General features: G+C 35.9%; 1 pseudogene; it reads left to right on the top strand.

Annotated features, from left to right (window-relative positions):
• Positions 1–610: 610 nt before the first annotated feature.
• LOC113091939 (protein argonaute-1-like) lies at positions 611–13,320 on the top strand (annotated as a pseudogene).
• Positions 13,321–25,681: the final 12,361 nt, after the last annotated feature.

Below are 25,681 nucleotides of genomic sequence, written 5' to 3'. Positions count from 1 at the left end.
TTAGTGCTAAGTGTATATTGTGATATCAAAAAAAGAAAAACTATTTTGGACCACCTCACCCAGCCCCATATGGATGTGTAACGTTTTGCACATGCATTAGTTAAAACAACACTGCATTCAATCACTACACAGAAAAACCCAGAAAATGTACTTGCAAATAAGTGTTATTTACACCGCTGTGAGTTTGAGATGAAGTCACTGGACGATCTCAGCATCCTGCCACGGCTTTGTCTTGTAATTTATTTGCTGAAGTGGCTAGGATGAGTCGATTTGATATCATGCTTTTACACAGACATGCAATCCTGAATCCTGAAAACCATCTTCATGCATGAACCGTCCTTTCATTTTAGTCTTAAACTGAAGACTGTAATTTCTGCTGTGTCTGGAAGTGGCAGCAGTTTATTTAGTTAATGCTGCTGAAATGCTGAAATGGGGTGCAGGAAACTGCGAAATAAAGTGCCTGCATGACAAAAACAGAATAATCTGTCAATTAAATCAGGTGCCTGAAGTATAAACAGTTCAGTTCTAATGAATTCGATTAATTGAATGATCATATCAAGCTTCACGCCGCTGGGTAACGTCATGTATTTGTGTGTTTTGTTGCTGTCAGGTCTGAAGGTGGAGGTTACACACTGTGGTCAAATGAAAAGAAAGTACCGCGTCTGTAACGTCACACGACGTCCTGCTAGCCACCAAACGTGAGTATTGTGACGTCTGAAACCTTTAGCATTCATAGTGTCATTTACACGTGGGGTTTCAAACGTATTGCATGTTCATACTTCAAGTAATTCATCCTGAATCATCAGCTTAGTGGTGCACCGAAGTCTCAGCAACTGAAAATATTCACTGTTTCGGAGGGTTAAAATCATTGACCGAAACGATGAGGTTTAATTAGCACTTTGCCTCATCATTGTTTCTATAAATAAGTATTTTGCTAAATATATCCATTCATTATATATTATATTTTTTTCTTAACATTATTTAATGTTTGTTTAAATAAATCTCTCAGGAAAAGTTTTTTTTTTTTAAAGCCACCATTAAAATTTTTATATTTCATCAACAAATTCTAATAGAAACATAATTATATCATAAAACAGAGTTCTATAATAAATAATAAAATTAAATAAAAATGAATACATTTTAAAAAACTTGACTAAAAACTTCCTTTGAACTTCGGTTTGAATGTTTTTATTGAGTGTTGATTATTAAATAAATGCATGGTTTTCGGTTCTGGGTTTTAGATTAATAAAATCATAATTAAGTTAATTTCGGTCACTGATTTCTCATTGTGCACGGGTAAATTAATTGTGGTTCTTTGCAGGTTTATGCAGCAGTGTTATTTAATCAAGTATCATTGAGATCCTTTTTTAGTTTATGTAAATATTTTAAATAGATTTTTATTTTTTATATTTTCTGAATTTCATGTTCATTTTAGTCAAAATTGTGTTTTTTTTTAAATGTTTTATTAATTTTTATTTCAGTTTTATTTCAGCAATTTCATTTTAGTGGCATCAAGTGAAATTGAAAAAATGTCAAAGTCAAATAACTATTATTAGAAATTTTATTTAAGTTAACAATTTATTTTAATTCAATTTTTTTTTTTTTTTTTTGAATTTTAGTTTGAGTTAACCCTGTAATGTACAGTTACTTCTGGTGTCTTTATGAAATGCATCTTTTTCTTTTTTCATCTGTTTTTGCTAATAACTCTGATTTCAATCTTGATTTGAGATCAGTGAATTCATCCTCTAGTCATCGGTGTGTGTCCAGGTTTCCTCTGCAGCTTGAGAGCGGACAGACGGTGGAATGTTACCGTGGGCTCAATACTTCAAGCAGAAGTACAGCCTGCAGCTCAAGTATCCTCACCTGCCGTGTCTCCAGGTGGGCCCAGGAACAGAAACACACCTACCTGCCCCTGGAGGTCAGTGCTGTCACACACACACTCTCAGAACGGCCCGAGAAGACCTCCTCTGTTCTCATATGGGTGTGCTGCTGTTCTCCAGGTGTGTAATATTGTAGCAGGGCAGCGGTGCATCAAGAAACTGACAGATAATCAGACGTCCACCCATGATCAAAAGCCACAGCGAGATCAGCTCCAGACCGACAGGAGGAGATCAGCAGACTGGTGAGACACCGGAAACACGCCAGCTTTACATTCAGAGAGCACTGGCTAGTGCATTGGTGTCATACGCTGGGTATTTTTACCCATGGGATAATATAGAGCTGAAAAATACAGCAGAAAGAAAGAAAGAAAATCAAAGGAATCATAAAATCTCTCTCACACACACACGTATATATATATATATATATATACATTTATTTTTAATTGTTTTATTTACTTCTACTTTATTTACTAGTTTTATTTTACTACTTGTTATTAAATGGTTTGCTATTACAATTTTCAATCAAATGAACCTTCATTTCAACCAAAGCCATTTTTTCCAACCAGAAATATTTGAGATTTGTAATATTTGTCACACTTTTAATATACTTCAATATTATTGCATTTGCTATTAAATGCCTTAAAAGATCCGTCATTTCAACCATTGAGAACAAGTGGCTCAACAAGATACATATTCACATTTGTAACATTTGTCACATGAAAAAAAATCATAACATTTGTGAAAAAATTATTTTTCTGCCCTCTTGATGATATTTAATATACCTCTCAATATTTACGCATCTATCTGTTTTTTTGTGTTTTCTTTTTAAATAAAAGTAATTTTATTACATTTTAACCAAAGCTATTGTTGCCAAGTAGCTCAACAATGTACATGTCATTTAAATTTTTTTTTTACATTTGAAACATTTGAAAAAATGGTAACATTTGAAAATCAAAACATTTGTTAATTAAAGAAAACGTTAGCTGTGGATTGCAGAACTTTGGCGTAAAAAATATGTAAGCAACATTAAAATTTTTACAGATTGATGTGAATTTAAGTCAGCAGCCGAGTTCACAATTACATACAATTTTTATATTAATAGTAATCTTAAAATGTATGTAAAATAGCATCTTTGTAGCTGAACAAACCACCAGAGTTTAATCAAAAAAAAAACCCATGAAAAAAATATCGAACTCGCGTTCACACAGGTTCCTTTCTTCTTTTACAGGGATGGAATAAATATTATTTATTGTTAAAAATCCATTTATCACTCAGATTAATGAACACAATTCTTTTGATGCAGATTCATTTTAGTTCACTATGTCTTTAAACAATTTCCAAAAATGTCACCAATCTGAGGTTTACGCTTTATCGTCTGGATCAATGAACCAATATTTGCCCATTTTGAGATTATTAAACACACACTTGTTTGGCTTTTGACACTTCCAAACGTTACAGACATTTCTTTTTCATTTTATGTAAAATCGAACATTTTAAATAAATAATATATCTGAATATTGTGTTAAATCTGATTTAGTTTTAAATTGTATTTTATTTGTGTTATATCAGCTCCCTACATACTATCAGCATCAGTGTGTTAACCATTGAAAAACCAACATTTAGATTCACTTATGATATATCGCCAAGATATACTTTCAAATGTATCAAGTTAAGAAAGACTTTCCAGATTTAATTGCTACTTTAACTTTAAATGCTCTTATTGTTTACAGTTCATCAGTGTACGTAAAAAAATAAATAAAATAAAATTACTTTTTTGTAATCTTTTGTGAAAATGCAATGAAATGACTTTCCTTTTCTAAGATAATAAAGCCATTTATGAAATGAGATGCCCAATTTTCAAATCAATTCCTATTGAATCACAGAAGTAAAGTTTTTTCCATTTTTTTTTTTTTTTTACTGCTCAGATGAAGAATGCTAACTTTAATCTGGATCCCTACATTCAAGAGTTTGGGATCAAGGTGAAGGACGACATGGCCGAGGTGACGGGCCGAGTGCTTCCCGCTCCCATCCTGCAGTACGGCGGTCGGGTGAGACCTGTTTTACTGCATCTGAACCTCAGACAGTAGATCATAACACTTGCAATGCTGAGGTCATGGGTTCGATTCCTAGTGAATGCATGAACAAGGTTTAGAATATATGCATATATATATTTTTAATGTTTTAAAACAGAGGTGTCTAACTCAACTCCTGAAGGGCTGGAGCTCTGTAGTTTTGTTCCAGCTCTGCTTCAACACACAAACCATGTAGTTTTCAAATAAACCTGAAGAACTTGATTAGTTGGATCAGGTGTGGTTAATTAGGATTGAATCTAAACTCCCTGTTTTAAAAGAAGTCTCTTATGTTCACAAAGGCTGCATTTATTCAATCAAAAATACAGTAAAATTGTAAAATATTATTACAATTAAAATAACTTTTTTCCATGGCAAAATATATTATTAAATGTATTTAACTGTTGTGATCAAAGCTGTATTTTCAGCATCATTCCTCCAGTCTTCAGTGTCACATGATCTTCAGAAATTATAATAATATGCTGATTTGCTGCTCAGGATACACTTAATAAACTGAAAAAAACTGAAACTTATTGATCAAGGACACATTGTGACATTGAAGACTGGAGGAATGATGCTGAAAATACAGCTTTGATCACAACATCTAAATACATTTAATAATATATTTTGCCATGGAAAAAAGTTATTTTAATTGTAATAATATTTTACAATTTTACTGTATTTTTGATTGAATAAATGCAGCCTTTGTGAATGACAGTGAAGACATTTCTAACGTTACAAAAAAGATTATATTTAAAATAAATGCTGTTCTTTTGAAGTTTCTATTCGTCAAAGAATCCTGAAGATACAATGTATCACCGTTTCCATAAAAATATTGAGCAGCACAGCTGTTTTCAACATTGATAATAATCAGAAATGTATCTTAGCTTATCAGAATGATTTCTGAAGATCATGTGACACTGGAGACTGGAGGAATGATGCTGAAAATACAGCGGAGCATCACAGAAAGAAATTACAGTTTACAGTATATTCAAATATAAAACAGCTATTCTACATTGAAATATAATTTCAGAATATTACTGTATTTTTGATCAAATACATGATCTTTCAAAAAGGTTACAAAGAATGGTTCTTATTCCAAGCCTTTAGCTGGCAGTGTACATCCCTTTAGATAAAAGCGTAAGATGCATCGGTGTTTGACACTTCCACACTTCATCATCATCTAAACTCTCTCTCTCTCACAGAATCGTGCCATTGCGACTCCTAACCAGGGTGTGTGGGATATGAGGGGAAAGCAGTTCTACAACGGCATCGAGATCAAAGTGTGGGCCATCGCTTGCTTCGCCCCGCAGAAACAGTGTCGGGAAGAGGTGCTCAAGTAAGGAAGAACAGAATAAAACCCATTTCTCTACCTTTCCTGCAGGTTTTCTTCAGACACTCGCGTCTGTTTTGCATCATTTGCATTTTTAACTGATGTGCACATGCATTGCTCTGATGTTTCTACTTTGTTTGCATTCTTATCCTCGTTATTGTTTTAGATTTTATTTCTTTTTGTTCGTTTTTAGTCTCCTGGTTGGTTGTTAGGTGATAGATGATAAAAGCCATCATAAAAGTCTGCATTTGCATTATCCGCCAATTTTTTCTCCGTGTATTGGAGCTTGTTGCACATGTGTAAATGGCAAAAACAACTGTTTAGTGTTTGATTTGTGAAGTGTAGTTTTTATTCGAATGCATACACAACCATTCAAAAGTTTGGGGTCAGTTCATTTTGTACTATTTTAATTATATTTAACTAAATAAATAAATGCTTTACTGGTTTCAATCACAGCATTAACATTTGTTTAGTTCATAAGACTGATATCACGGGCTGCATGCGTGTAAATAAACACCGAGACGATATTCACTCTGAATCTGGCAATGCAACCCGTCAAAATAAAAGAATAATGGATTACTATGTTTACAAATGATAAAATTTAGACATGAATATTAGTATTGCATTTTTACAGTGTTAGTGTTGCGTAGTACTTGATTTTTTAAGTATTTATTTTACAGTGTTATTGCAATGTATTTCTACATTCTCTGTTATTTTAATGTCTTTTACATACTATTATAATTTTGAAAAAATTTTTAAATAGGTTTTTGTTTATAATTATAAGTTTTTTGTTTAAAAATGTTTTCATTTTAAATTTTTTCAATTTATATATATATATATATATATATATATATAAATTGAAAAAATTTAAAATATATATATATATATATATAGTATATATATATATATATATATATATATATATATATATATATATATATATATATATACTAAAACTGAAACGAAGAAAACTTAATAAAAACTATATATATATATATATATATATATATATATATATATATATATAGTTTTTATTAAGTTTTCTTTGTTTCAGTTTTAGTACCCACACACACACACATATTTGTTTTATTTATATATATATATATATATATATATATATATATATATATATATATAAAATGTACTTTCAGTTAACATTTATTTAAAAAAAAATACTTTTTATGGTTTTAGTTTCAGTTTTAGTTAACTCTGATAATAGTTTCTTATTTTTCTATTTTATATATATTTTTATTTTCAAATATTACAATAATCTCAATATTGTTAGCAATAATCATAATGAAATAATGGCTATTATTATAATTTATTATTATGTTGTAATATTAAATTAGTCAAAAATGGTTACTGAAAGAATTTCAAGTTGTTGAATCTTGTAGAAAGAATGTCCCAAAATTTTCTTTTCTCAAATCTTGCAGCCCTAAAAAGATATCACAATAAATAAAAAATAAAAAAAACTATTTTGAAAACTGTTCTATTGAAATCTCTATTCTCTATAATCTCTAAATCTCTATAAACATTGTTTTCGACATCGGTGATAACAAGAAAAGTTCCTTGATAATAAAACAGCTGTGAACTCTACGGAGTTAAAGTGCTGATCTCTTCCTCAGGAACTTCACGGACCAGCTGCGTAAGATCTCGAAGGACGCTGGGATGCCGATCCAGGGTCAGCCGTGTTTCTGTAAGTACGCACAGGGAGCCGACAGCGTGGAGCCCATGTTCAGACACCTGAAGAACACTTACTCCGGCCTGCAGCTCATCATCGTCATCCTGCCCGGAAAAACCCCCGTCTACGGTAAGAGGGTCACACACGGAGCGTCCCGTCCCGTCCTCAGACTAATAACACACACACGTGTGATCTGTGCAGCCGAGGTCAAGCGTGTGGGAGACACTCTTCTAGGAATGGCCACTCAGTGTGTTCAGGTGAAGAACGTGGTGAAAACCTCTCCTCAGACGCTCTCCAACCTCTGCCTCAAGATCAACGTCAAACTCGGCGGCATCAACAACATCCTGGTGCCGCATCAACGGTGAGAGCGCGAGCGCTGACGTTCCCCTGGATGTGTTTCGATATCGCTCGAGAATTAAAGAGACAGTGCACTCTAAAATGAATATTAACCCTGTGATTAACTCAGCTTCAAGGCATCCTATGAATGCATATGAATGACTTCTTCTTTCAGAGGAATGCAATCGGAGTTATATTTAAAAAGGCTTTATAATGGCAGGTGTTATTTTTCAGTAGTCCAATAAAGAGCATGCATCCATCATAAAAAGTCTCCCACATGGCTCGCCGGGGTTAATAAAGGCCTCCTGTAGTGAATAGATAGCATAAGTCCTATACACCTAGGATGGCTTTAGGATGAGGAAATCATGGGGTAATTAAATGTTTAGGGCGAACTATCCCTTTAACACTTTGTGTGGATGTTTTGGCAGATCGGCAGTGTTCCAGCAGCCGGTGATCTTCCTCGGAGCAGACGTCACTCACCCGCCGGCTGGTGATGGGAAGAAGCCGTCTATTACTGCGGTGAGCACCACACACACACACACACACACAAGCAGCATTTAACACTTTCAGCTAGTGTTATTACAATTCTCTTGTGCATTTTGAATGAGAGAAAAATTTAAAATCAACTGGCTTCAGGTCAATAAAAAATTAAGCAATTCAAATTTTCAATCTTAGTATTTACATAATAAGGTGATTAATTAATCGAACATAAAATCACTCTCAGAAAATTATTTAAAGCAATTATTGTGTTACAAGAGAAAAGAAGACATTGCAAAAAAATTTTTATTTTTTTATTTTTTGGGTGAACTATACCTTAAATTGTTTTATTTATTTATTTTAATTAATATGGATGTTTTATTTGTATTTTCAGATTTAATATGTAAATATAAAATGATACTCTAAATAAGAAACTAAAACTGCCAGTAGGTGGCGGTAATTGTTTGATGTGATCGTAAAGATGCAATATATATATGTATGTACTTATAGTGCAAACAAAACTGTGAGATAATTTTGATGATTTACTCAAGCAGCTTTCTTGAATGGACCAGTCATCAGATGAGATGTGTTATATAATAAGAGCACCTATTATTGATCTAGGACATAAAGAGGTTATATAAATCTAACAAAACTCTCCAAACCCAAGCTCTGCTGAAAGCCACTTCATCTAAGGCTCTTTCTGAAGGCTGTAATTACCAGCCTGCTGCTCTTTGTGGCTGAGTGCCGCCCAGTTTGCCGTCTCAGGACACGTGCGGAGTGAAAGGAAGGATGCATCGGAGGTGGGCAGGACAGGATGGAGGCTTTGAAAAGAGAAAAAGGCTCGCTGGTGACTCACAGGTGCAAAGGAAGTGATGTCACTCCCGCCCTGCGCATACAACCACTTGTAAGCATGTAGTATTTCGGCGGTTGCTAAGTAATGGTGACAAAGTGCTGATTCACGCAGACGGACGGCGAGAACATAGACAGAGGATGGATGATGATCTGTTTTCTGCGGCTAGGGGGCAGCAGATTTCTGCTGTGTTTGATCTGCATTGATGGGACTCCTCACTGATGCTCTCATGCACTGCTCTGTTTGAAATGTCAGCGAAGTAAAAACATCAGTGTCATGTTCTTCCTTCTGATTGTTTTGTAGCTCATTTTTAGCATTCTGGTCGGTTGCTAGGTAAAAACTCATCCCAAAAGTGCACATTTGCCACATTTGGCATCCGTTTTTTGTTTTGCTCAAGGGTCAGATCTCGTCGCTCATGTGTGAACAGAAAAAGCTTTTTTTTTTTTTTTTTTTTGGTTGGTGTCTGATTTGTCCCACTTAATTTTATTTATAATTGACATTTAATTTTTAGTCTGATATGTACACTACCATTCAAAATATTGGGGTTAGTAAGATTTTTATTTGGCAGAGATGCATTAAATTGATCAAAAGAGACATTTAGAATGTTACAAAAGGTCTCTGTTTCAAATAAATGCTGTTCTTTTGAAATTTCTATTCATCAAAGAATCCTGAAGATACAATGTATCACCGTTTCCACAAATATATGAAGCAGTTTTCAACATTGATAGTAATCAGAAATATGTCTTGAGCTTTAAATCAGTATATTATTCTGATTTCTGAAGATCATGTGACACTGAAGACTGGAGGAATGATGCTGAAAATACAGCTGCGCATCACAGAAATAAATTATATTTTAACAGATATTCACATAGAAAACCGTTATTTTAAATAGTAATAATATTTCTCAATTTAATGTATTTTTTTCTCAAATCATGTTTAAAAGACTTTCTCAAAAACAAAAAAGATCTTCCTGAACCCCAACATTTGAATGGTAGCATATCTGATGAACGTCTAAATGCTCCTATCTCATTCTCCACTCAATGCAGGATTTTCTCATGGTTTCTGTTGAACCTCTCTTTTATTGTTAGCATGCTCTTCTGATGTAACATGACTCCTGTGTGCAGGTGGTGGGCAGCATGGACGCTCATCCCAGCAGATACTGCGCTACAGTTCGAGTTCAGCGACCCAGACAGGAGATCATTGAAGACCTGTCCTACATGGTGCGAGAGTTACTCATCCAGTTCTACAAGTCCACCCGCTTCAAACCCACCAGAATCATCTTCTACAGGGACGGCGTGCCAGAAGGACAGTTACCACAAGTAAGGCCTTTTATGATTCATTCAATGGCATTCATTTGATCAAATATATAGGAAAAATCTGAAATATTATTACGGTTTAAAATAACTCTTTTCTATGCGAGTATATTGTAAACTGTAATTTATTTCTGTGATGCGAAGCTGTATTTTCAGCATCATTACTCCAGTGTTCAGCTGCTCAAGAAACATTTCTGATTATTATAAATGTTGCAAACAGTCGTGCTGCTTCATTTTTTTGATGCATTTTATTTTCTGGATTCATCGATGAATTGAAAATACAAAAGAGCAGTGTTTTTTAAAAAAAAAATAGAAATCTTTTGTAGCATTATAAATGTCCTTGTGTAGATCCTGCACTACGAGCTGCTGGCCATCAGAGACGCCTGCATCAAGCTGGAGAAGGACTACCAGCCGGGCATCACCTACGTAGTAGTGCAGAAACGCCACCATACTCGCCTCTTCTGCGCCGATAAATCTGAAAGAGTGAGTTTCCAGTAATCAGCTATTCCTAGAAGAAGAGTTCTTTAACTAGCCTGTCATTGATATACCATATTTTCCGGACTATAAGTCGCACTTTTTTTGGCTGGTCCTGCGACTTATAGTCAGGTGCAACTTATTTATCAAAATTAATTTGACATGAACCAAGAGAAATGAACTAAGAGACATGACCAAGATAAAACATTACCGTCTCCAGCCGCCAAAGGGCGCTCTATGCTGCTCAGTTCTCCTGTAGTCTACACTGAAGACATAGAGCGCCCTCTCGTGGCTGTAACTGGTAATGTTTTCTCTTGGTTCTTGGTTCTAAAAAAATGCAACTTATGTTTTTTTCCTCGTCATGACGTATTTCGGTACTATCATAGTTTTTGTTAATATATTGAATTTAGATTTTTTTGTTGATTTTTTATTTTAGTTATCATTTTTATTAAGTTTTTTTTATTTATCTGTATAATTTTCATTAAGTTTTGGCTTTAATTTTAGATGATAAAATGAAAATGATTTTATTGTTTTCGTTTATTTAGTCTAGAATTATTTTAGTACTTTAGCTTAATCTAAACAAAATGAGAAATGTTACATTAATAGCTTAAACGATACATTTAATATAAGTTAAATTTTAAAAATTAATCAAATTAGTAACTTAAACATAAAGTTATGACAAATTAATTAAATACTGAAATAAATGTATAATTCAACTGGCTGGATTTTTTCACGTTTTATTTTATTACAGTTAATGTTTAATTTATTTAAGGTCATAAAAATGATGTTGTGTTTTTAGTTTATTTAATTGTAGTTATTTTAGCACCTTAATTTTAAAAGAAAATGAGAAATGTTGCCTTGTAAGCTTATTGAAAAAAAAATACAGTTCATGTTTATTAGCTTATTTAATTTTAGTTATTTTAATACTTAAACTGTCTTGGCAACTAGCTAAAATAAAATAAATATATATTTTTTTTTATTAGTTAAGAAAAAAAAATACACACACACACACACACACACACATATAGTTTTAATTTAAGTTTGCGGTCTTCATTCTGATTCCTGTGGTTTTGCTCAGATCGGGAAGAGCGGGAACATCCCAGCAGGAACTACGGTGGACACCAGCATCACGCATCCGTTCGAGTTTGACTTCTACCTGTGCAGTCATGCAGGTATTCAGGTGAGCACACGACTCGCCGCAGTCATTCATTCATGACCGTGTGTCTGTGACTGTGGTGTGACGTTCTGTGCTCCTCGTCTCAGGGCACCAGCCGACCCTCGCACTACTACGTCCTGTGGGACGACAACCGCTTCACAGCGGACGAGCTGCAGATCCTCACCTACCAGCTGTGCCACACATACGTGCGCTGCACCCGCTCCGTCTCCATCCCAGCGCCTGCGTACTACGCCCGACTCGTGGCTTTCCGTGCGCGATACCATCTGGTGGATAAAGAGCACGACAGGTGAGGCCAAGATCAAATCTGAAACTGCATCATCCAGTAAAATTAAAACAGTAGCTCTGGTCCAAAACCTATTGAGCTGCCTTGCTGCCTATATAGAAAACTACATCCTAAAGGGTGTTCCTTTCCACTGACCTGCTTTACCATATCTGCTAAATCATATGCTTTTTTGTTAGTCAAATAAAATATTTACCTGAAGTATCCTCTGAAATTTTAGATTAATACTTCAATAATTTAATGGCACTGTTGCATGTTCATGCTTCTCTTATTTGGGTTAACGGTCACATGAGATGAACGTGAACAGATTAATTATTGACATTATTATTAGTAGTAGTATTTTGGATTTTAAATTATGCAAAGGCATGAGAATAAAAAACAAAACAAAAACAATAATAAGCGAGAAGTAAATATTAAAAATATATTTAAAATGTGCTAAAAACGGATAAGAAAAGAAAAGAGAAGAATCCATAAATGTTTAGGTTTTAGAACAGAGCTTTTGTCTCATTGCCAGAAACAATATCAGTCTTTTCTGTTATGTGTTTATTTGATTAAAAATATAGAAAAAAAAATTGAAATATTTTTACAATTTCAAATTACCATCTTCTATTTGAATATGATTTAAAATAGAATTAATTCCTGTGATGCTCCGCTGTATTTTCATCATCATTATTCCAGTCGTCAGTATCACATGATTTTCAGAAATCATTCTAATATGCTGCTCAAAAAAAGTTTGATTATTATCAATGTTGAAAACGCTTGTGCTGCTTCATGTTTTCGGTGAAACTATGTCACGCATTCGATTTTCCAGATTCTTTAATGAATAGAAAGTTCAAAATAACAGCATTTATATTTTATATTTCAAAAGACTGGACACTTTTGTAACCTCATAGCGACTGAACTGCCAGCTTTGATGCTCTAATGCATGTAAGATCCGTTTTTAACTGCTCTTTTATCTGATCTCTGTGTCTGTAGCGGGGAGGGCAGTCACGTCTCTGGACAGAGCAACGGTCGAGATCCTCAGGCGCTGGCCAAAGCCGTGCAGATTCACCACGACACACTGAGGACCATGTACTTTGCCTGAGCAGATCTTTACCACACGCTGGACCATCACACACCCCTCGAAACCGTTCCCGGGGTGCTACCAGTCCTACGGAGGCTCACACTTTGTGTTTTGTTGAATCCGGTTGACCTATGCTCTCTTTTTTATTATTTAATTGTGAATTATTGTATACTACCTTCACACTCCCTCATGTACGGATGAATGCAATACGGAGGGAAGGAACGCAGACGGAGCTGTCGTTTTAATACGCCAACACAAAGCTGCCTCTTCACACGACGCCAGACTTCAAAGCAACTGTTGTTACTTCCTCGTTATTTTTCTTGTTGTGGAATTTTTGAAATGTTCCTTTTTGTGAATGACTTGGTACATTAGCACTTCGTTTTAGTTGAAAACACAGGCCCAGCGTTTACATGTCGCAGCTGGAGATCGACTGTAGCGTAAGACGCAGATGCAGGTGTCTCGGATCGATTTTAGGATCGGCGTTAGTTAAAGAGTGGCCATATTAGCATAACGAGAGATGGACCACTGAGTGCTCACTGCATTTGCACTCTCACATCAGCAAGCGTAACACCGAAACCAGCATTATGCACCAGCCAAACTCCATGCAACTGCTGAAAAGAGCCCGCATCTGTAAAACATGCGTTTTACTGCACTTGAAAAGGATTTTTTTTTTACTTCCAATGCACATAAATCTTTCTGAACTCACAGGAATAGTTCACCCGAAAAAAAATTCACTCTTGTGTCATTGCAAACCCTGGATTTTTTTTTCTTCGGTGACACAGAACGAGCTGTTTTCAGTGCAACACTAGATAGAGGGAGATTTTTACTGTAAAGCGCCATATACATGTATAAAACTAGCCTGCATGACTTACATATTATAGCCCAGTCTTTCTGAAATCATATTTTAGATTTGTGTAAGAAAAAGACACAAATTTAAGTTATTGTTCACTATTTTTTTACTTTTAGCTTTTTGTTTTTTTAAATGCGTCTGTAAAAGATATTTGAGACTGCAATGAAGGAGACGATAATCAGTTAATAATCATGTCATTTTTGGTCTGTTCCTTACATAAATGTATTATGTGAATACAGAAGATTTGGAAAACAGTATTTTCATGGCAATATAAATTACCATCCAACTTTGTTGTACAGAAAACAGAATATATATATATATATATATATATATATTAGGGGTGTAACGATACGCGTATTCGTATTGAACCGTTCGGTACGACGCTTTCGGTTCGGTACGCGGTACGCATTATGTATACCGAACGGTTCGTTGGAGTAATTAATTATATTAAAAAAAAAAAAAAAAAAAAAAAAGAGAAATATAATGATATGCGTTCAACAAGTGGCCCAATAACCCAAACGACGTAACAGGCAACGCCCCTGACACTCCCGAAGAAGAAAAAAACACCATCTTATATGTTTATGTTAGGCTACTCAGCAGGCGCTCGCTCACTCAGTACGCGCTGAAGGCTTGTTGCAAAATAGCCAATGCGTTTAACAGACTAGAAATGAGAAGATCCTCCAATAACCAACAGGTCTGGTGTTTGGGTGCACTTTGGATTCCCTTTAAGCTATAATGGTGATGGCAAGAGAGTGGTGGATAAAAAAACAACGGTATGTCGCATCTGCAACATGACAGGGTACACCAGCGGGAATACAAAAAAAAAAAAAAAAAAAAAAAAAACAACAGCGGGAATACTTGAAACATGTCAACTCATTTACGCTGACATCACCTTATTGTGTCAGTATCTGGGAAAAGACGAAAAAAATGAGAAACAAGCACGCAACAAACTATCCCTGCAACATTTAGACACCGGTATTATAGCTTACAGGGAATCCAAAGTGCACCCACACCAGACCTGTTGGTTATTTTAGGATCTTATATTTCTGGTCTGTTAAATGCATTAGACATTTTGCAACGAGCCTTCAGCGCGTGCTGAGTGAGCGAGCGCCTTAGGGGCCGTTCACATATCGTGCCTAAAAACGCGTGGAAAACGCTAAGCGCGTCTTTCTCCTCCTTTCCAAAGCGCTCGGGCAGAAGCGCTCATGAGGCGTCTGTCTTTGCTAAGCAACAATGACGTGCTCTCTCCATGAGACGCGGAAATTTCAGCGAAGGATAAATGGATTTGCAGCTCTAAAAATCGCTTGCAGTAGCTCTGCTACTAAATTTATTTCAAAATTGCAATCCATATACAACTATGATCAGCTGATCCTTCATCTTGGCTGAGCTCTCAACGTTGTTACGGGAAAGGATGAAGCTGATTGGTTGGTTCTTGTCACATGACCCGCGGTGCGCTTGCAGCATTCTGAAAAGTTGAGATGTTTTTACATTTTGCTGTATCTAAAACATACCGAACCGAACCGAACCGTGACATCAGTGTATCGTATCGAACCGTGAATTTTGTGAACCGTTACACCCCTAATGTATATATATATATATGAAGAGTTCAGATGCAAAAGCCTCTAAATGCCATCTGAAATTTTCATCTAAAATTAGGATTTTTATCAAGCTCTTATGCTTAAGTTGAGGCATTTTACTTTAATTGCAATGTGCATGTCCTTTGCCAGACTATTAAAGTGAAATAACTGAACATAAATATAGGAGCCTGATAAAAATCCAAATTTCAGATGGCATTTAGAGGCGTTTGCATCTGAACTCTTCATATATATATATATATATATATATTCTGTTTTCTGTACAACAAAGTTATAAACATCAAGTTGCATTTTGATAAATCATGACAATGTATTTCTTTGGAATAACATGCACTTATTAATGCATGCTTCATAAGATTTTGATTGTTCTTGTTTCTTCATGAACATTTTTGGGTGAACTTTTCCTTTAAATCCTTTTCTTCACCTTGCCTCTGTAAACAAAGCAAAACCAGGTCACTGAGGCAAGTCATGTTTAAGATGATCGTAGAGAATGAGATGTGTTTGTCTCTGCCGGGAGCTTTGGTAACAATTCAGGAAGATGTTTGTGTGTAGTGAGCCACACAGACTCTCACCGGTTCTAGATGTTGGTAACACTGCCACATTCCCTTCCCAACAAGCACATTAACACTTGCCAGTATCACTGGTGCAGTGGGCATGTAGGCATGCCGGAAAACACCTTTTCTGCAAGTTAAGGGAGCATTATGTCATGTAATCATGTCATATGGTGAATGAATGAAATGCATGTTTAAACTGAGTTGGTGTTGTAACCGGAGCCTCTTGGTAATCACATTAAGACTGAGCCCGTACTAACATTCGATGCCATACTTTCTCACCCGTTTGCCTTAAAATGAAAATCTGTCATTACAAATCCGGATTAGTTTTTTTTTTTTTTTTTTCACAGCTGCATACAAAAAACACTTCATAGGAAGATTAAATAATGACTTGAATTTTCATTTTCTGGTGAACTTTTCCTTTTACTGCAAAGTGGCAGAGAGTCTCCACAAGGTGGCGTGGTTGAAAGACTCGCCCCATAGAGCCCGAAACGCTTTGGTGAATTCAAAGGGATTTTAAGATGTAACCCGTTTAATTTTAACTCGTGTTTATGAAATGAATACAAAGACATGCCTTTATATATTAGGTTTTACCAACCCCACGAGGTGATTTTTATTGATGCCCGCTGTACAGTATTGATCCGGTCTGTCCTGGACTAAATATTCTGATGCAGACTAGACTCTCAGAAGTCACAGCACCTTGTTAATGATGAAGAAGATGGAGAGTGAACTTCACCCGACCTCAACGTTTAAGCAATATTAAGCCACTGATAAAGAACAGTTCATATCATAGCACTTCCCAATAGATTCAATGAAGAACACATAAGCAAGTCATTTTGGCTCTGTGTGTAATAGTGAGAGGACTTTGTTTGGGATGATTATTTTTTGAAGAAAATAAAAGTTGTTTTTTTATTAAATACTGTGTTGAGTCCTGCTTGCAGATGTGAGGGGGGCCGGCCTCATCTTTTGTTATTCATACATTTAATTCTATTGAAGTAGCATGCATTTACAACCCATTTACTTCCAAAATATGACATTTCAAATAGAAACCAGATTTCTTAATATATTGATTAATCATGACAACGTATTTCTTTGGAATAACATGCACTTATTAATGCATGCTTCATAAGATTTTGATTTCATGTTGACTGTAATAGTTTGTAAAATCACGTTTCTATTCTGATTTATTGACTGGATCAACAGCATAATTCATGTTGTTTAGATCGTGCACTGAACTGAATCCTACGGTGTAAGAATGGTTTTACAAAGATGAATAAGGCCTAGTAGGTAAAATCACTCTTATCATCAGTTAAATGTAGGGATGCACCGAAATGAAAATTCTTGGCCGAAACCGAAAAAGAGAAAACCAAGGCCGAAAACCGAAACCGAAACACCGAAAGAAATTATGCCAATTATTAGTACCATTGCATTTATTGCTATGACAGTGTACTAACTTTACTAAAATTAAGACATTGCAATTGCATAAATTAATATTAAAGTTTCAAAGATAATTACAATTACATAACTTATTTAAAAAAAAACATTAAAAAAAATTAATTACAAATGATGCAAATATTTATTAAGCACATTGCAACAATGCACAGTATAAAATAAAATTCAAACAAAAAAAATATCCCACTCATGTGTATATTTAATAATAATGTACAGGCCTACTGGCCTGCAGAAAGGTTTTAAAATGAACAGTTCTCTCATAAAAAACAAAGTGCATTTAGGTGAAGTGCATTTGAAATTTTTCTATGTAGGACTAGAAAGTGCATTACTTCTCCAGTTGGCAAGACTGTTATCACTTCTGGGGATGGGGACTTCAGACAGATAACCATCTAGCTGTTGAGCAGTTGAGCTTGTCATCTGCCTGACATTTGAGACATATTTGAGAGAGTGTATTTAAATAGGGCCAGGGCATAAATAAACATTTTTATCAAATTAAAGCAGAATTAAAGCTCCGTCTCCACGCGGGTTCTCCGCATCCAGCGTGGCCTGGATCATTTCTCGTGCGCGCTGCCTTATTTCTGCATCCAAGTAATGGTCTTTATAACGCGGATCAAGCACATTCGCGATAAAGTGCAGAGGATCCGACAAGATCTCAGTGAGACGTGTGCTAACAGACTATAAGACTGTACTTTTCTTTGTTTTTACTTCGTGGTCCGTCTTAATCTCTTTGTTAGGAGACGCTTTAGTGCTGCGAATAAAGGAATACGAAGAGAGAGAATGTTCTCACTGGTGTTAAGTGAATGTCGCGTGAAGCTCGTGGTCTGCGCTTTGCAGGTGCACGTGCAGGTCGCGGTTTCTGTTTGCGTCATCACAACATTTCGGCCGTGTTGTTTCGGTGATAAAAGTCTATCGGCCGAAAACCGAAAAGGCCATTTTCGGCCGAAAATTTTCGGTGGCCGAAATTTCGGTGCATCCCTAGTTAAATGGGTAAAGATTATAATTCATTTTATCAGCTTTTTATTCAAGACAATTCATGGTAAAAATTTATGAACAGATGGAAAAGAACTGATTAAGATATCCCTTCCTCAAATATGGTGATGGAATAAACACCTACTTTAGGGGTGAAAATAGGACTTTAATCAAGTAAAAACTTAATGAATTATGAACATTCAGCGGCAAACATGAGGTGCGAGCGGTCGCGAGCGAGGATGGGAGAATGGAGGATTTTTTTTTTTGGAGCAACTGGGATGGTGCCCTAGGCAGATTGAGTCAGTCCGGGAGTTCGGAGCGGGTTCGCGAATCATTTGAATCAGTTCGGTAGTTCGGAGCGGGATCGTGAATCATTTGAGTCAGTTATGGAGATCGCGAATCATTTGAGTCGGTTTGGGATTTCGTAGCGGGTTCGCGAATCATTTGAGTTAGTTTGGGGATCGCAAATAATTTGAATCAGTTCGGAAGTTCGGAGCGGGATCACGAATCACGAAAGATTCGCGCTCGTAAATTTTCAAATTGGCCATAACCTTTAATTTGTTGCTGCCAACTGGGGTGGCAAGGCTTTCTTTTAGGGTGACATTTGCCAGGTAGATCTGCCCCTGCATGTTTCCATAATTTCGTACGTTCGTATCTATCTATCTATCTATCTATCTATCTATCTATCTATCTATCTATCTATCTATCTATCTATCTATCTATCTATCTATCTATCTATCTATCTATCTATCTATCTATCTATCTCGTGATCCCCGTCCCTTCCCTCGCGCTTTCCCTCTCAGCCAATCAGCGCGCGTCTCCAGTGTTGCCAACTTCTTTCAATGGAAAGTAGCTAAACCCTGCCTGATAAGTCGCTAAATGTCGCTAGATGACGTCACACGCTAAATTAGCATATTCATCACGTAAGTGCGTCATATTATCTTGCCCTTTCTGTGCTCATGTAATGCATTTTAAGGCAGCTAAAATTTTCAATACAAGTTTTTAATTATTATATCTTAATGTTTCTGTTGTCCGACAACGGAATTAATATTATAATGAATGAAACGCGGTCCATTAAGACTACATAACCAGCTCTCAAATCCTATTTATGACAATGTCTAATGAAATCACATACACATAAGATTAAGATAATGATTGTACTGTGATTTCGGCTATACTTGTATGTAAAATAGAGTTAGAAGCAACAGAATATATTTTTTAACTGAAAGTGCTGCTCCTCTTTGCTCGCTGAACATAACAGATGCACAGAGAGAGAGGCGTGTGTGCACGCTGGGAGAGAGAGAGAGAGAGAGAGAGAGAGAGAGAGAGAGAGAGAGAGAGAGAGAGAGAGCTCGTGCGGCAGTGTCGGAGAGTCTCAGAGACTAAATAAGGTCTGTCAAAAAAAAAAGTCGCTAGATTTGTCGCTAGTCGCTTTTTTGGAAAAAAAAGTCGCTATGGGGGTCTGAAAAGTCGCTAAATCTAGCGACAAAGTCGCTAAGTTGGCAACACTGCGCGTCTCTCGCGCTCGCGGAGGATCAGAGGCTCCATATTTAGACGTCGCGAGTTTCGCTGAGGCTCTGAGAGAGAGAGAGAGAGAGAGAGAGAGAGAGAGAGAGAGAGAGAGAGAGAGAGAGAGAGAGAGAGAGAGAGAGAGAGAGAGAGAGAGAGAGAGAGAATTCAACTCCCTGCTTATTTCACGCCACCGCCGGGGTAAACTGGAGGGAATACGCGCTATCGAAAAGCCTCGCTCCCCGAGGACGGAATTCATGGATGAACGGGCCAGGGACCTTCTCCTCACAGATGGGATTGTAGCTTAGCTAGTTAGCTCGGCCGCAGAAGCAGGCTAGCTATGTCGAAGAGCGGAGGCGACATCAGTTGACTTTTACTCGCTGTAGCGTCATAACACTCAACAAACCGCCTCGGTCTTTCCAAAGACGCGTTTCTGAAGGCGTCTCCGTCACAGAAACAGCTATTCGGGACTGTATTCGGGGAGGTTGAGGGAACTTCGCGATTTAGCTTGCTGGCTAGCTGGACGTCACCTCAGTCTGTCAAACGAACCTGAAATCCGGGGACGGAACCGGACAGAGACCTCATGAATGGAAATCGGAACTACAGGTGTGTGTGTGTGTGTGTGTGTGTGTGTGATGTTGTGTCTGTGGGCAACGTCATGACGACGGAGTGGATACATATAGTGCACATCATATTATATACAATATTTAATAGTGCAATGAAGTTTCCTTAACCATACGAACCCCTGCTCAATCATAACTACGCTCAGCATACTTACAAACATGCATACTGTCACTCACATTTTTTAACATAGACTTGAAAGTGCATGATCCAAACCTAAATTTTTATAATTGATGACTGAAAACATTTTGTAACATGATTTTGATGTACCATTTTCACTGTAATGCCATGTTTGAATTTAAAATGGGTTTCAAAGGATGCATTTTGAGATTTTAAGTTAGTTTTCCAAGTGATATATAATTTCTGATGATTTCTAAAGTGGAATAGAGAAAAGGCAACAAAGAAGACTTTTGTTTTTGTTTTTTTGTTTTTTGACAAAGGTCAGAACTCCTGTTATGATGTAGGTTTTGAGGTGCACTCTTGCATAAATTAATCTATTACTTTTCCTGCATAACTTTTAACAAAAAAAGATTGGTAAAATATCTATTAGGAGTCTTAAACCTTTCCAACGATATATAGTTCGTCATGATTTGATTAGGATTTAATTGTATATAGTGAAGTATATACCACGGGGCAAGTGTCAGTTAACTGGATATAGCATCTGACATCTAGCAACTACACTGTTTTACAACTTTGTCTTCGTTGTGAACCGCATGTTTTCTCAAACCTTATTTTTGACACTTAATTTTGCTTGAAGTATTCTCGAGTCCTCATGATGCTAAGAGATGTCTGGCTGGGAATTTCAAATTGTGTTTTACAGGCCTGGAGATGTTAATCAAATCTTTGGCTTTTTTGCATTGAATTTTATTTGAAAATATTTCATTGGCTCGATGTTGGTCATGTGTAGATGGCAAGCCATAGTGAGGTATGATTAATTAGTAATTCAGTGTGGATTTTGAACTCAAAGTTATGTAAATGCATTGTTTAAGATTTGGAAATCCATTTGTCAATGGTAAAACGATTGAGTCATTTAGAGATGCGATAAAACACTTTACCTCATGTGACCTGCAGTAAGTGGGTTAGAATCAGGTCAGACGACTGACCTCTCATGACCTCACTGACCTCAAAGTCAGAAGTTCATCACTGCTAGATTTCCATTTTTAAGTGCATTTCCCTAAAGTTGTATCGTCCTTTTTGCTTGTGGCTGTTTTCTTAAATGACACTTGTCTGTGTTGACTAATTAGTTGAAATTTCAAGGGTCTGCATTGTGTGTCACCTGTGGAATACCCCATCTGAAGGGGCTTTGTGGAGGAAAGGTTACCTCGCGCATTGGATTTTCCCTTCGAAATGTGTTCAGTGGTTCTGTACTATTGCTGAGAAATCAAGATTGTATAAAATAATGTGTCTTTGGGGTTCAGTGGCTGATTGACATGAGGTCTTTACAGCTTATAAAAATCCATTTTAATCCATTTTCTGGTTTTCATTTTAATGGTTTGATTTAAATATTATTAATCGAAATGCATGTTTAATCAATTGAAATCATGAAGCTGATTAACAACCATTCATTAAAAAGTAACAAAAAAATAAATAAATACATTTTAGGGCCTTATAAAATTCAGTTACTTTTTTTTCTCCAGATTTAATAGTTTTTCTCTCCCAGGTAATTTTTTTTTCATTATAATTTCTCTGGATTCTGTTTTTTATGGTTAAATTGTATTTTATTAATCAAAAAGCATGTAAATTACTTGAAATCTTGAAACATACAATTTAAGAACAATCAATTAAAGTGGTATATCACCTAAATAAAAATGTGAAACCTATTAAAAACAAAAAACTAAAAAAAAACTCTCTCTATTTTACATTTTTAAATGGTCTGCTTGAAATTTTCTGGATTTTGTTTAAATGGTTAATTTTAAGTTCTTTTAATGAAAAAAGCATTAGTAAGTAATTAAAATCTTGAAACTTATACAATTGAACAACAATTTATTAAAAAGTTTAACAAAAAATGACTAAATAGGTTTTTTTTTCCACAAAATTCCATCTTTGTTTGATTGATTATTATTTACTCATTACATTGAAAAGTACAGTCTACTCCGATATTAACATTCCTTTTAAGACGCGTATCCATCCAAATTTGCCAGATTTTTTTAATTATTAAAAAAAATGTGTGTTTTTTGTCCTTTGGTTAGCTGTAAGGGATTAATTTAGGAAAAGGGGGTGGCCAAAACATACCCCGAAGGCTTATAAAACCGTTTTGGAGTGTTTAAACTGTCATCCATACGTCCAGGTTGGCTCAGACCACCTCAGAGGCATTAATGTGCTTGAACCCCGTAAATGCTTGCTTGCAGCTTAATTTAGGGGTTCAAGCACGCAGTGCTGAAACCCTATTGTTTTGTAGGATTATTTATTATTAGGGGTTCAAGCACGCAGTGCTGAAACCCTTTGTAATTGTTAGGATTTTATTATTATTATTATTCTTCCGCCCTAGAACTGAACGTGCAGCCCAAACCGTAAGGCCTAGAGAGCTGAAATTTGGACAGATCGTAGAGCTCATTTGGGGAGAACTTATCAAAGTCTTAGCCCAATCGGCCTAACGGGGGCGCTACAGCGCAAAAAACTAAAATTTTGGACATTTTTGGCCGCAGATCGTAAACCGTTAGCCGTAGACTCAAAAACAAGGCATCGTTGCAATCCTTGGGTTAGCCCGAACAAAAGTGCACAGCTGCATTTTTTGCTCTACGACGCACCGTTTTCTCGCAAAATCGAGCTATATCCGAAACCTACTTTTGCGAACTAGTCTTAGGATTTTTAACCAATCGGAATCAAACCACTTCAGAAATATTCCCTGGACACTCAATATCAATAATTATCAAAAAAAAGTTGAAATTTCAATTCTTACGCGAAACAGTACACCAAAAAGCGTCTATGCTAACGTTAGCCAAATGCTATTTTTAGCTATAACTCTTGAACGGAATGAGATATCTTCACCAAACTTGGTACACATATGTATGAGCTCAATCTTTGGTCATACAAAAAAATTGCGCATCTCTGCCACTTGGGGGCGCTATAAGATAAAAAACACATAAATGGCTATAACTAGGCAACCGTTGGCTCGATCGACTTGAAATTGGTATGCAGTGTCTTGGTCTGAAGGGGCACAAGTACCTATGAGGACATTTGCATATCTCAAAAAAACATGGCCGCCATTGGCCAAACAATTTTAAGCACCTATTTGAAAGGGTTAACGGATGTTGATCGGAACAAAACTCGCTGGTACGTTCGACTCATGAACCTTAAGGTCTGTAAGAATTTTGAAAGAAATCGGCCACTAGTTGGCGCTAACGAGTTTTATGGCTCTGTAATCACGTGGTGTTTCACATATCAACGAAATATGCATATCATTTGATAGATCTCCTCATAATGCACAACTTTGCCTCAAGAACCATTGCTGTCAATCAAATTGTTCAAATGTTATTCACAAATATGTTAAAAACCTACTTTTACGAACTAGTCCTAGGTTTTTGTCCGATCGGAACCAAACCACTGCAGTAATATTCTGTGGACTCTCTAGATCAATAATTATCAAAAAAATGTTGAATTTTGTCCTTTGGTTAGCTGTAAAGGGTAATTTAGTAAAAGGGGTGTGGCCAAACATACCCCAAAGCCTATAAAACCTAAACGAAAACTCAAAACTTTATGAAACTTCGTGAATCATGTAATCAGGTGACTCTTAACAAGCATGCAAAGTTTCATGGAGATCGGATCATAGGTGGCGCTATAACAGTTGAAAAAAGCCTCAAAAACAAACATTTTCAATAGAAATGATCACAATTTGTAGGACATGTTCATACATTCACACAAACACTAGATCTTCATATCATATGATAGATCTCCTCTTTGTGAACAACTTTGCCTCAAGGAGCGAAGATGTCAATCAAATCGTTCAATTGTTATTCACAAATATGTTAAAAACTTACTTTTGCGAACTAGTCCAGATTTTTACCCGATCGAAACCAAACCACTGCAGTAATTTTCTCTGGACTCTCTAGATCAATAATTATCAAAAAATGTTGAATTTTGTCCTTTGGTTAGCTTTAACTGGCTAAATTAGAAAAGGGCGTGACCAAAATACCCAAAAGCATATAAAACCTAAACGAAAACTCAAAACTTTATGAAACTTGGTGAAAACATGTAACAGGTGACTCTTAACAAGCATGCAAATTTTCATGGAGATCGGACCACAGGTGGCGCTATGACAGTAGAAAAGGTCTCAAAACATAAGATTGATATGGTAAATGGCCTCAATTGTCTGAAAATGCTCATATATTCACATAAACACTAGATCTTCATATCATATGATAGATCTCCTCATTCTGAACAACTTTTGGGACCAATGTTGTCAATAAAGCTGTTAATTAAATATTGAAGATTATTTTAAAAAAGTTACTTTGGCAAAGTAGTCCAAGGCTTTAAGCTGAAAATCAATAAAACCACTGAAGTACAATTCTCTAGACTCTGAAGGTCAATAATAATGAAAAACATGTTGAAAAATTGCATTTGGACAACTATAAACCAGTGATTGTATAATATGTTCTTTTCACAGTGTACACAAAGCCTATTTATACAAACAGAAAGCCCACAAACTATCAAAACTGTGTAAAATAAAGCCTAATTTCATTCTAAACAAGCATGCAAAATTTAAGAGAGATTGGGCAAAAAACTTTACACTATAACAGTTATGTTTAAAAACAGTGTTGTTTGAGTAAATGCAACCACTAGATGGCAGCGGAAGACCACTAATGGGCTCATTCAGCAAATTGAAACAGTACTTTTGAGAAGATTTATGAATTCATGCCTAAACATAAAAAAAAAAACACTGTTACAACATTTTAAATCTCACTGAGTTAAAGTTTTCCATTTTGTTCATACAGACTTACCAGTTTTTTAAAATTTTGCCACATTATGATTACAGTGAAACCTGAAAATGACATTCCAAACTCTTAAAACTAGTTTAATCATTTAATTTCAGTGCGTGTGTCTGTCTGTCAGCCTATTCTCCGTTTTGGATGTGTTTAACTGTCATCCGTACATCCAGGTTGGCTCAGACCACCTCAGAGGCCTTAATGTGCTTGAACCCCGTAAATGCTGCTTGCAGCTTTAATTATTATTATTATTATTATTATTATTATTCTCCACTCAAA

Source organism: Carassius auratus, unplaced genomic scaffold (genome assembly GCF_003368295.1).
Source record: "Carassius auratus strain Wakin unplaced genomic scaffold, ASM336829v1 scaf_tig00214373, whole genome shotgun sequence".
Taxonomy (NCBI): Eukaryota; Metazoa; Chordata; class Actinopteri; order Cypriniformes; family Cyprinidae; genus Carassius; species Carassius auratus.
This window is presented reverse-complemented; position numbering and strand designations above follow the sequence as displayed.